Below are 14148 nucleotides of genomic sequence, written 5' to 3' on the forward strand. Positions count from 1 at the left end.
CAACCAAATAATGGAAAAGATACCACTAATTATCTCTTCCTGATGTGTTCACTCACTTATGAAGTAAATCTATATTTTTAACCTCTTCAAACCATGGCAACCAGGAAAGATTTTTTCAACTTATCAAGTATTTGTTCTATTTATTTCACCTTCTTCCTCAAAAATATATAGTTTTTTTTCACTATTTTGCAAACACATATATACATATACACAACATTAATACATATATACATATATATACAAAATACACACAAGCAACATTATATACATACACACACTGTATTCCTATTATTCACTAAATAACATACATATATTTTTTGGGTATTTTTTTAACCTTCAAGGGTCTTCGCCCATAAAATTTTCAACAAAAAGATGCTTCCAAACCATATATAAACAAAGGCATTCCTTATAAGCAAAGGTCAACATTCAGAAATGAGAGTATGAGAGATATATACATAAATCTCTATTATTTTTTATATGCTCCCTCTAGTTTCCTTTATATGTTCAATTTTTTTTTACTGGTGCCTTTAAAACAAAAGTGTCGACGCGTTTCAGCCTATTTAATTTTCAGGCCTCATCAGGACTAGGGTGTACGAGGTTCCGCCTAAAGAATCAAAAACAATTACATTCGCAAATGACCATATATACACAACAGGGACTACTAATTATACTATATACACATCATCCTATACATAGAGACATTGTATTGTCAGACAACTTACTAATAATTCGCCAGTCACTGCGTTGTTACTCCGCATTCAAACGAGCCGCCATTACGCTCCAAGGCATTTCATGTATCACGTGCGCGGAAGTCTTTAAACTTTCACGCTCCGGCAGCAAAGAAAAAGAAAGGACTAGATCCGCTTTTTGCTGATCTCCGAGCCTCCATTAAGCTCCAAAGCGTTTTTTGTACCACATGAGCTGAAGTCATTAAACTTTCACGCTCCGGTCATAAAAGTAAAAAATTGACTGAGTGAACTAAGTATCACAGGACAAAAATGCAACAATAAACAGAGGACTAAACAATCATATTGCCATCAAGAATATTTCCCTCTAACTATTACCAGTGAGAAATAACAATATTCGAAGCAGCCAAAAAACTTGCCAAAGAGTAACCACGCATCTTAGAAAGTGTGGGGGAGTGAAACACCACACCTTGAATATATTGGCACATAATTTCTAACTGATAGGATCTCATTTATACTGCCGATAATATTGCCTGTGATTACACATATCCTATATCAATAAAATATAAAGTAAATATAATACAACAACCGAGTATATCCACCTTATAGCCCAGTGTTGTGCCGCCACTCCTTACAATTTCATCTTTATCATTAAGGCCTGTCCTAGCAGTCTGATATTTCTCAATTAGTCTGGCTTCAAGTCGATTCAGTTTAGTCTCTACCTCCTCTCTGTTGGAGATACCCACTGTACATAGAACTGACCATTCTATATCCTTTTCAGTGTGGTTTGCGGTTTGAAAGTGGTTCACCAGCGGTGCGCCTTGTACTTTGCATTAAACCCGAGATTTATGCTGCAAAATTCGTTTTTTATGGCTTGAGTCGTTTGGCCTATATAAAACTTATCGCAGGGGCACCTGATGCAATACACTATGTTTTTTTAGAATTACAATTAGAAAAAGTTCTTTGATGGTGTATCTGACCATTTATGTGCACATCTTTGGAATCTTACGTCAAATTACATGCCAAGCAATTATGACACAGATAGTGTCCGATTATTGGGGGCAACCTTAATAATTCTCGCAAATCTTTTTGAGGGGGTTCAGATTTTCCTGCTGCTTTCACCAATTTTTTGCCAACATTTTTACCTTTTTTAAAGGCGAAAAGCGGTTTTGGAATTCCCAGATGTTCGATAACTTTCCCATTTTTTTAATCCATTTTTTTACTTTGTTGGCTCTGGGGTCATATGTGATGACGCATGTAAGTGGTGTATCTTTATCTTGTGATTTTGGGACTAATAGCGTTTCCCTCAGGGTATACCATGCTCTTTTAAGCGCCACTTTTATCAGTCTTTTTGGGTACGCCCGTGCCAATAGATTATCCTTCAATTTTTCAGCATTAGAGAAATAATCATCTTTATTACTACAATTCCTCCTTACCCGGAGGAATTGTCCGTATGGCAAGTTTTCTTTTAATGTCAGCGGATGGCTACTGGTGAAATGTAGCAATGTATTTCGGTCTGTTGGTTTAGTATACAGACTAACTTGTAATTGTCCACTTTCATGTTGGACATAAACATACAAAAAGTTTATTTTGTTTCGATCCCTTGACAGTGTGAAATTAAATTCTTGAGTCCTACAATTCAACCAATTATGAAAATTATTTAAAAGTGCCTCATCTCCATTCCAAATCATAAAGATGTTATCTATATAGCGACACCAAAATTCCACCTGGGTCTTAAAGGGGTTGGTGTCGCTATATATCCCTTTTTGCTCAAATTCTGGCATTACTAGATTGGCTATTTCGGGAGAAAAGCTACAGCCCATGGCCACTCTTGATATTTGCAAATTAAGATTTTCTTTAAAATTGAAGAAATTATTCTTTAAGCAAAGTGCAGCTAATGATGTTATAAATTCAGTCCGAACCTGATGTGGACGTTCCCGTAATTCTAAAATATGGCCCATCACTACCAAGGCCTCATCTTGGGGTATATTCGTATATAGGGATTCGATATCGAAGGTAGCCAGCAATTGTTTCTCTGGATTATACAATAAACATTCTACCTTCGATATCAAATCCATAGTGTCTCTCACAAATGCTAGAGTATTTTTCACCAGAGGGATTAAAAAGGTGTCCACATATTTAGCAAGTGGCTCAAGAATCGAACCACATGCAGACACAATTGGCCTACCCGGCGGATTGGTCAAGGATTTATGTACTTTTGGAAGGACATAAATGTTGGGAATTTTATTCTGTTCACTGTTCAGGAAATCAAATTCGTTTTTACATAACCAATCTTCATCTAAGCCCTTCTTTGTTATTGCAAAGATTTCCCCTTTTAATCTTGCTGTTGAATTGTTTTCCAAAGGTCTGTAGTGTAATCGATTGGATAATTGGCCCGTAACTTCTAGGTCGTATTTAGATGTATCCCACAGGACAATTCCACCCCCTTTGTCCGCCGGTTTAATTGTCACTGTAGGATTGGTAGACAGATTTTTTAGGGCTAACATTTCTGATTTACTACAGTTGCTTTTATAAAAGATCTTTCTAGTCTGTAGTTCATCCAGTTCACGTAGGACTAGGTCTTCAAAATTAATATCTCAGGTGGTAAGAGTATACTTTCAGGTATAAATTTAGACTTATTTTACAAACCACATGTATTGATCTGTTCCTTACTTTCACGTTCCATAAAAAATGCTTTTAACCTTACTTTTCTGAGGAAGTACAAGATTTCTGTTTTTGTATCTATTGGATTTTGTACTGAGGTAGGTACAAATGTAAGTCCTTTTGATAAAAGTGACATTTCGGAATCTGTTGGAGAGTAAATTTGTAAATGGGTATCGTTTCAACTTTATTTGTCAATCCCATCGTGTTTGTGTTTAACGTCTGTACGTCTTCTTCCGGGTACGGAAGGTCTCTGATTCCCGATTCTGGTATTTTTCGGATTGTTGGTACAAGCCCTGTGGTGGATATAGGCCCTCGTGTTGGTTGTACCCTCTCCATCGTGGTCCCCCTCCCCTTGTTCGAAACCTGCCTCTGCCTAAAAAAGGCGGTCTAGTTCTTGAATATTGAGGGTAAGGCTGGTAACCACTATATGTCCCTTGACCTGAATCAGAAGAGGTATCAGAGAAAGTAATGAATTTATTACGCAATCTACCCCAGTATTGTAGGTTTAATGAGCTAGGGTTAATGTTTAAATAAAAATCTTCTTTCAAAAATGGATATACCTCTTCCAACTTGAAATTTTTTATATCTCTAGCCACTTTCGTAATTTTCAGGTTTGTATTATAGACTGTGAAGTCGGCAATGGTTTTCTTCGCAGCTTCCAACAGTTTTTTGGAGTCTGTGATGGTAGTATCTCCTAATATTTCCTGTTCTAATGCCTCAATTTCTCTCAATTCTTCTTCATTTAGTCTCAAAGCTGTTTCCACAGAGAGTGCCATCCAATCTATAGGACATTTTGTTCCAACTCCCCCAAATCTATTCAAGTATGTTTTATCTGTGACGAAGATCACAGGAATATTTTTCACTTGTAGTCCTACGGGAATTGTGTTATTTTTTAGATGTTCAGACAAAACTTGTGCATGTAGCTGCGTTCTTATATTTGTCTTTTTGAGTTGTTTTAATTTTTCTATTTTATCTACATTAGCGATTAGCGCCACAGGTTTGTCACTACTCAGTAATGATGGAGTTTTCAACAATAGGGCACTGATTTCTTCCTCACTGTAACTCACTAACTGGTTCTGACATATCACAGATAGTTATTTAGAAAAATTATAACTGGTTCCGACATATCACAAATAATTTCTTAGAAAAAAATGCTTTTTAGAAAAATGCTTTTTAGAAAACATGTTTTTGGGAAAAAATGTTTTTTAGAAAAAATGTTTTTTAGAAAAAATGTTTTTTAGAAAAAATGTTTATATAGACCCTGTGTATCCTATCTGAGATGGTATTCTTTATACTGGATTGCCATTAAGAAAAGGACAACAAATATTCCTAACTTATTTAGTCAATGATAAACTAAATGTCTATCTAAAAAAGAGAGCCCTCACACTTAACAAAGTGTTATCAATACCTTATAATACAGGGGGAACCCAAGTAACCCGACGGCATCTGAGTAAAAATACAGAAAACAATGCAAATGATGCCTAGGGACTAATAATCCAACCAAATAATGGAAAAGATACCACTAATTATCTCTTCCTGATGACGGCACCGTCACAAAACCAAAAATCCTCCACGAGGATTAAAACCTGGGAAGACAATCAAACATAGACAGTAGGCGCCTGACCGCCAAATCAGCATGGGCATCAAAAAGAGTGACCCCATCAAATGGTAGATCTGTAAGCCACTCCTGAACATGCTCTGGGAAAACGCCATCGGGCAATCACCCATGGCGGCGCATGGCAACCAACCTGGCCCTAGCCCGACCAACGGATTCAGTAGTGTCCATGGCAGACCGAATCGAAAATTGCGCCATATCATGGCCATCACGGAACAGGCGGGCCAAATCAGCACGAGAGCTCTCCGGCAAGGAGGGGAGGAACTGCTGAACCGAATCCCAAAGGGCAGATGTAGCCCGAGCAAACACACAGGTTTAGGGACCTGATTCCCGAGCTGGCGGACGCAAACACATTGTGGCCACAAGACCCCAACCACCGAGACTCCAGAGTGGGAGGAAGCAACGGAACAGGAGGGGTAGAGAGAGCTGCCTGAATCACAAGTCCTCCAGCCCCAGGATGGAGGGTCAAACAGACGGGTTCATTGGGAGCGGTGCGATGTGCCACAGCACGATCCACTGGGTCCCCCAAAGAGGGCCTCGCCCACGTCGCGAGAAGGATGTAAAATTATGACTCTGCAAAAGGCAACAATGTCCCCCGCGCCCTGGTGGAGAAGATCCAGCAAAGGCTCCGAAGGTCTAGAGACAGAGGGCGGCTGCATCCTCAAAATGTCTGCAGCCCTGCAAACAGCCCTGACAAACGCTCCACTAGCCTCCGTGGCCCCGCGAGGCGGTGACAGCAAGTCATCAGTAGGTGACGGACGCAAGCTAATCCGGCCACCTAACTGAGGCTCAGCAAAAGGAGGAGTAGACCATTGCCCCACTGGTGCCCACTCCGGAGAGCGTTGAAATGACTCAGGGGTGGGGAATCTACTGGGACCCCATCCTCCACCAATAAAGCTGGAGATGATACCGGTGTCTAACGGCGTCAAGGCGACGTAGAGCCGGCGTCGGCGACCTACGAAAAGGCCTCGACTGGCTGAGTGGAGCAAGCATCGGCGACCACTGAAAAGTCCTCTACGGTCCGAGTGGAGCCAGTGTCGGCGACCTCCGAAAAGGCCCCGACCGTCCTAGTCTAGCAGGTGTTGACGACCTCCAAAAAGACCTTGACCGCCCAGAGTCTGGCCGGCGTCGAATCAACATCCCCCGAGGTGGAAACCTGCGGGTAGAGAGTGCGCCGAAGCGGTGTCGTGCACTGAGCCGCAGCAACCTCCAGCGACGCCGCAAGGAGCCTCGGAAGGTTGTGCGACTGCGCTGTGGAAAGGCGTGGGGATGCCCCTCCGGGCCGTGTCCAGACGTTGCGGCAACTCCAGAGTTGGAGTCAGGGCACTCGGTCGGAGCCGAGGATAAACACGCTAGCTGTGTCCTGACCCGAGTCCCTACCCCCGCCCCCGTGGGGCTAAAAGGGTCGACAAGGAGGGGGGGCAAAGCAAGAAAGGACTGCAGGGCCCTTCAATAGTCCTCCATCTGAGGTTGAGGCGCCCCAGCACTCGAAAATGGGGGATATGCCAGGTCTGACTCCTGAGGGTCCGAGTCCGGCAAAGACCTGGAGCTGCGGACCCCGTTGTCATGTCGACGCGAAGCCGACTACTTCCACAACTTCCGTTTGTGCTTACCTGAGGTAGGCAAATGACTGCGACGGTCCCGGGACCTGCCCCAAATAGGAACGTCCTCCTGTGAGGACTGGCGCTGCATGGACGTCTCCGCTGGAGAAGGAGACCTGTGTTGCGAGGGGTCCGTTCGGGACATCCGGTCAGACAGCAGTTTCATGCGGCGTTTCCGCAGGGATTTCGGCCGCAGCTGGCGGCAAGCATTGCACTACACAGAGTCATGGTGCTCGCCCAAGCACCACATACAGATTTCATGCCGGTCCGTCGCTGACATCTGTCGCGAGCAGGACCGGCACAGCTTGAAGCATGCTAAGGGCATCAAACACACTGTTACTTGCTGCAAAAAGGCGTTGAAAACGCCTGAAGATAACAAAAACAGGCCAGAGGTATCACTTTCCCGGATCCGCGTTAGGACGGGGAAAAGAAGAAAACTGACGTCAGCACGCTGGGAGGGGCTTATATGGCTCCATTGACGTCATTTCCATGGACGACGTCAGGACAGAGCTGGGCGACGCCACCTCCCGGCCTGCAGAGGTATTGCTGGGGGAAAAAAGATTTTCCGGATCCAGTCTGACGCCTGGGGAGATATTCTAAGTTAAAGAATCTGCCGCTAGATGTCTCTATCAGATATGTATTGGCAGGTTGGGCTGGACTATTCCCATGAGGCACAGGGTCAAGACTGATTTGCATATAGCTGTGTCTGAACTGGGGTGGCGAAGTGAGCTAAAGAACGATGTTGAATTCAACCCAGATCTGTGACTGGGGGTGAGTGTCTGAAAAGTTTCAGCGCTCCGTCCATCAACTCCTTGTGTTTACTAAAAGGACCAGGCATGGGATGGTGTGATCACCATTTGCTTCAATGCGGCAGTAGTCTCTTTGAAGCTGGGCCCCATATGTGGTTACAGCCCAGTTATCCTCATGCTGGAGGAGGTCATTCATCCTCCCTTCAGCAATTTGCTTTGTTCCTTGTTCCTGGGAGCGCTTCACACTTCCATGCAGGAGGGCATCATGTTTCTCTGGGTGGCAACTGCTGTTGATAAACAGGAAAGGCTACTGATGATTTGGGCAACAAAGTGGTGACTTTCTATAGTCAAGAAATTTGCTATTCCAAATGTTAAATTAGTCCCAAGATGCACGTCTTTAAAAAACCTTTCTCCAGGCGTACAACTTAAACAAATGACGCTTGCATCTTCTTATTGTAGCATTTATTCATAAGTTCATGAAAAGGCCAAGATAATGTTTTTCAATGTAGATGTTGATTCAACTTTCAAAATTCGAGGCATATACATTCAACATATGTATGGTTGGTTGTCCAAAAGGCTTTTTCTACAAACATATGTGGTGGTGACTCACCAACCGCAATGCATTTAAGTTCCTTCATTAGGGGGAACCCTGTTGTGATAAGAGGCAAAGAAGGAACCAAAACCTCAAAAGATTGCACGTGTCATGAGCATAATTAATCAAGGAGAAATCAGGTTAAGACAACGAGTAAATTTGTTATCCAAAAGAGAGAACTGAGGATATACTCCGAACCATATGTAAGGCGAAACTGACAAAAAGCATAAATCATGCCCCCACGCTACTGCCAAAAAACACCCTGAAAGCTTATCACGTTTACTTTGTGCTTGAGTTGTGCCAATCAGAAAACAAATGGTAAAAAGGTTGATTCAGCAATAATTGAGACCGTGAATCATACCTTTACTATGCTGCCAGAAGAAACCATGAAATTGTGCAACCCATTTGCGGTGTGCATATTGGAACATGCATGCTCCTCCAAAAGACTCAGTCAGATCACACAGGTGAATCCAATCCGTGCCAAACGGCACCAGGCGACATCTCACTGAGCAAAATCAGAATCAGCACTCCACCTCTAAATCCAGGTAAACGAACCTTGAAGCAAGAAACTAGAAAAACGTCCCACGAAGGTTCATCCAGCTAATGCCGACGCCATGCTTACGGTGACGTGCTGATTCTGCCATGTCGAGTTAGCAGCTGTAAAGCTGCCCAACTAGGCTGCAGCTGCAGGTCTAGAGCTGCATTTTCCCTTTTCAATGAAATAGTGTCACAATTAAGTGCTGGAGTCCGCTAGAGGCATTTAACTTACTAGGCTTGGGTACCACTTGTACCACATTCCAGGAACTTATAAGTGAGTTAAATGAGCCAATTGGGCATTAGTCAAATGTACACGGTCTTTGGGGGGTGGGGTCAGAGCTTGTGCACTGGGGCCAGGATGGCAGAGTCCAGTCCACTACAGATTCCAAAAACCAGCAACATCAGTCCAAAAAGTTGGGTGGGGGGTGGGGGAGGGGTGATCATACAAAAATAAGTCATTTCTTTCAGCTGTCCGATCAATGGCACAGAACTATACATCATAGAAACATAGAACTAAAACCAGCATGGCCTCAGCACATCCTCAAGCCCAGCATCACATCTGAAGACACTGACCTGAATTGTGCTGAATGCAATAAACTAACTTCAACTCTTTGAGCGAGTAATGGACAATTGATTAATCCCTGTAACCCAAACAAGCATTTGCAATGCAATAGGTCTCGCATTAGTAAAGTTAGAGGTATTAGTATTGTAAATGACAAATTTTTTATTTATGTTTTTGTTTTGAAAATAGCGAAATTAATAACTTTGTCATTTACAATGCCAATAGTGATAACTTTTGCAAACGTGACACCTATAGCATTTGTAATGCAATATGTGTTGTATTTACATGACTTAGATGTATTAATATTAAAAATAACAATGGGTTGTATTTTTTTCAATAATTAATACTTAAATAAAAGTTATTGTAATTTATAATGGCAATAGCTTAAACTTTTGCAAATAACTTTTTGGAAGATTATGTTTAGTGTATTTTATTGTGATGAAAATACAAGAACAGAAGTGAAATATTAACTTTTTTTGTGACATTTGTAATAAAGTTTGAAACATTGAGAGAACATATTTGAATCAGTTGTTTTTGAATGGTTGCACAGATTGATGCTGTGGCAGCGACGAGTGATGCTGTAGCGTTCAGTGATGCTGTGGTAGCGCATAGTGATGTTGTGGTGCCCATGAGTGATGCTGTGGTGATGCAATGGATAGTGAGGGCGATAGATAGATAGAGGGAGGGAGGGCGAAAGATAGATAGAAGCAGGGTGAGAGATAGAGGCAGGGCGAGGGATGGAGTGTGGGCGAGGGATGGAGTGGGGGGGATGGATGGATGGAGTGGGGGGATGGATGGATGGAGTGGGGGGATGGATGGATGGAGTGGGAGATGGATGGAGTGGGATGGATGGATGGAGTGGGGGTGGATGGATGGAGTGGGGGTGGATGGATGGAGTGGGGGTGGATGGATGGAGTGGGATGGATGGATGGAGTGGGATGGATGAGTGGCGGGAAGGATGGATGGAGTGGGGAGGAAGGATGGATGGAGTGGGGGGAGGATGGATGGAGTGGGGGGGGGAGGATGGATGGAGTGGGGGGGGAGGATGGATGGAGTGGGGGGGATGGATGGAGTGGGGGGAGGATGGATGGAGTGGGGGGGAGGATGGATGGAGTGGGGGGGAGGATGGATGGAGTGGGGGGGAGGATGGATGGAGGGGGGGAGGATGGATGGAGTGGGGGGGGAGGATGGATGGAGTGGGGATGGATGGAGTGGGGGATGGATGGAGTGGGGGGATGGATGGAGTGGGGGGATGGATGGAGTGGGGGGAGTGGATAGCGGACGAGCGGGGGATGGATGGAGTGGGGGGATGGATGGATGAATGGATGGAGCGGGGGATGGATGGATGAATGGATGGATGGAGTGAGATGGATGGATGGAGTGAGATGGATGGATGGAGTGAGATGGATGGATGGAGGGTGGATGGATGGATGGATGGAGTGGGATGGATGAGTGGGGGGAAGGATGGATGGAGTGGGGGGGAAGGATGGATGGAGTGGGGGGGAAGGATGGATGGAGTGGGGGGGAAGGATGGATGGAGTGGGGGGAAGGATGGATGGAGTGGGGGGAAGGATGGATGGAGTGGGGGGGGAAGGATGGATGGAGTGGGGGGGAAGGATGGATGGAGTGGGGGGGAAGGATGGATGGAGTGGGGGGGGATGGATGGATGGAGTGGGGGGGATGGATGGATGGAGTGGGGGGGATGGATGGATGGAGTGGGGGGATGGATGGATGGAGTGGGGGGATGGATGGAGTGGGGGGAAGGATGGATGGAGTGGGGGGAAGGATGGATGGAGTGGGGGGGAGGATGGATGGAGTGGGGGGAGGATGGATGGAGTGGGGGGGAGGGATGGATGGAGTGGGGGGGAAGGATGGATGGAGTGGGGGGGAAGGATGGATGGAGTGGGGGGGAAGGATGGATGGAGTGGGGGGGAAGGATGGATGGAGTGGGGGGAAGGATGGATGGAGTGGGGGGGAAGGATGGATGGAGTGGGGGGGGAGGATGGATGGAGTGGGGGGGGGGAAGGATGGATGGAGTGGGGGGATGGATGGATGGAGTGGGGGGATGGATGGATGGAGTGGGGGGATGGATGGATGGAGTGGGGGGATGGATGGATGGAGTGGGGGGATGGATGGATGGAGTGGGGGGATGGATGGAGTGGGGGGATGGATGGATGGAGTGGGGGGATGGATGGATAGAGTGGGGGGATGGATGGAGTGGGGGGGATGGATGGAGTGGGGATGGATGGATGGAGTGGGATGGATGGATGGAGTGGGGGGGATGGATGGAGTGGGGGGGTGGATGGATGGAGTGGGGGGATGGATGGATGGAGTGGGGGGATGGATGGATGGAGTGGGGGGATGGATGGATGGAGTGGGGGGGATGGATGGATGGATGGAGTGGGGGGATGGATGGATGGAGTGGGGGGATGGATGGATGGAGTGGGGGGGTGGATGGATGGAGTGGGGGGATGGATGGATGGAGTGGGGGGATGGATGGATGGAGTGGGGGGGTGGATGGATGGAGTGGGGGGATGGATGGATGGAGTGGGGGGATGGATGGATGGAGTGGGGGATGGAGTGGGGGATGGATGGATGGAGTGGGGGATGGATGGATGGAGTGGGGGATGGATGGATGGAGTGGGGGGATGGATGAGTGGGGGGATGGATGGATGGAGTGGGGGGATGGATGGATGGAGTGGGGGGATGGATGGATGGAGTGGGGGGATGGATGGATGGAGTGGGGGATGGATGGATGGGGGGATGGATGGATAGAGTGGGGGGATGGATGGAGTGGGGGGGATGGATGGAGTGGGGATGGATGGATGGAGTGGGATGGATGGATGGAGTGGGGGGGATGGATGGAGTGGGGGGGATGGATGGATGGAGTGGGGGGATGGATGGATGGAGTGGGGGATGGATGGATGGAGTGGGGGGGATGGATGGATGGAGTGGGGGGGATGGATGGATGGATGGAGTGGGGGGATGGATGGATGGAGTGGGGGGATGGATGGATGGAGTGGGGGGATGGATGGATGGAGTGGGGGGATGGATGGATGGAGTGGGGGGATGGATGGATGGAGTGGGGGGATGGATGGATGGAGTGGGGGGATGGATGGATGGAGTGGGGGGATGGATGGATGGAGTGGGGGATGGAGTGGGGGATGGATGGATGGAGTGGGGGTGGATGGATGGAGTGGGGGATGGATGGATGGAGTGGGGGGATGGATGAGTGGGGGGGATGGATGGATGGAGTGGGGGGATGGCTGGATGGAGTGGGGGGATGGATGGAGTGGGGGATGGATGGATGGAGTGGGGGGATGGATGGATGGAGTGGGGGATGGATGGATGGAGTGGGGGGATGGATGGAGTGGGGGGATGGATGGAGTGGGGGGGTGGATGGGTGGGGGGGATGGAGTGGGGGGAGGGATGGATGAGTGGGATGGATGGATGGAGTGGGGGGATGGCTGGATGGAGTGGAGGGATGGATGGAGTGGAGGGATGGATGGAGTGGGGGGATGGATGGAGTGGGGGGATGGATGGAGTGGGGGGAGGGATGGAGTGGGGGGAGGGATGGAGTGGGGGGAGGGATGGAGTGGGGGATGGATGGATGGAGTGGGGGGTGGATGGATGGAGTGGGGGGTGGATGGATGGATGGAGTGGGGGATGGATGGATGGAGTGGGATGGATGGATGGATGGAGTGGGGGGATGGATGGAGTGGGGGGGATGGATGGAGAGGGGGGATGGATGGAGAGGGGGGATGGATGGAGAGGGGGGATGGATGGAGAGGGGGGATGGATGAGAGGGGGGTTGGATGGAGAGGGGGGATGGATGGAGAGGGGGATGGATGGAGAGGGGGATGGATGGAGAGGGGGATGGATGGATGGAGTGGGGGGATGGATGGATGGAGTGGGGGGATGGATGGATGGAGTGGGGGGATGGATGGATGGAGTGGGGGGATGGATGGATGGAGTGGGGGGATGGATGGATGGAGTGGGGGGATGGATGGATGGAGTGGGGGGATGGATGGAGGCGGGGGGATGGATGGAGTGGGGGGATGGATGGAGTGGGGGGATGGATGGAGTGGGGGGATGGATGGAGTGGGGGGTGGATGGATGGAGTGGGGGTGGATGGATGCGAGTGGGGGGTGGATGGATGGAGTGGGGGGTGGATGGATGGAGTGGGGGGTGGATGGATGGAGTGGGGGGTGGATGGATGGAGTGGGGGTGGATGGATGGAGTGGGGGTGGATGGATTGAGTGGGGGTGGATGGATTGAGTGGGGGTGGATGGATTGAGTGGGGGTGGATGGATTGAGTGGGGGTGGATGGATTGAGTGGGGGGGATGGATGGAGTGGGGGGATGGATGGATGGAGTGGGGGGAAGGGTGGATGGAGTGGGGGGAAGGATGGATGGAGTGGGGGGAAGGATGGATGGAGTGGGGGGAAAGGATGGATGGAGTGGGGGGAAGGATGGATGGAGTGGGGGAAGGATGGATGGAGTGGGGGGAAGGATGGATGGAGTGGGGGGAAGGATGGATGGAGTGGGGGGAAGGATGGATGGAGTGGGGGGATGGATGGATGGAGTGGGGGGATGGATGGATGGAGTGGGGGGGATGGATGGAGTGGGTGATGGATGGAGTGGGGGGTGGATGGATGGATGGATGGAGTGGGGGGATGGATGGATGGAGTGGGGGGATGGATGGATGGATGGAGTGGGGGAGCCGAAGGCAAGAAAAAACGAGTACAGTCAGGGAAGCAGAAGGCAAGAAACCGAGGGCAACCAGGGGAGCAGAAGGCAAGACAAAAAAAATCAATCAGGGAAGCAGAAGGCAAGAAAACGAGGGCAATCAGGGGAGCAGAAGGCAAGAAAAAAAAAAGAGTGCAATCAGGGGAGCAGAAGGCAAGAACAAGCAATCGCAAAAGCAACAAAAAAACTAGTTATGACAGCAAACAGTTCCATAAAGCTTGAGGCAGTCGTGCTGTGATATAAACAAACACGCTGTAGTCCTAGCAGCAGGCCCTCGGTCCAGTAGCACCCAGGGCAGAAAGATATTTGCCCCCCCTCCCTAGCTACTGCTGGTGAATAAAATGTGACAACAGATGCTTTTCACCGGCCAGACTCCAGCTGATTACATCAGATC

General features: G+C 48.3%; 1 protein-coding gene across 4 annotated transcripts in view; it reads right to left on the reverse strand.

The window, feature by feature from the left end:
• CIT (citron rho-interacting serine/threonine kinase) overlaps positions 1-14148 on the reverse strand; it is a 1315032-nt gene that overhangs the window by 1014614 nt on the left and 286270 nt on the right. The window lies entirely within an intron of this gene.

This window comes from Lissotriton helveticus, chromosome 11 (assembly GCF_964261635.1).
Source record: "Lissotriton helveticus chromosome 11, aLisHel1.1, whole genome shotgun sequence".
Lineage (NCBI taxonomy): Eukaryota > Metazoa > Chordata > Amphibia > Caudata > Salamandridae > Lissotriton > Lissotriton helveticus.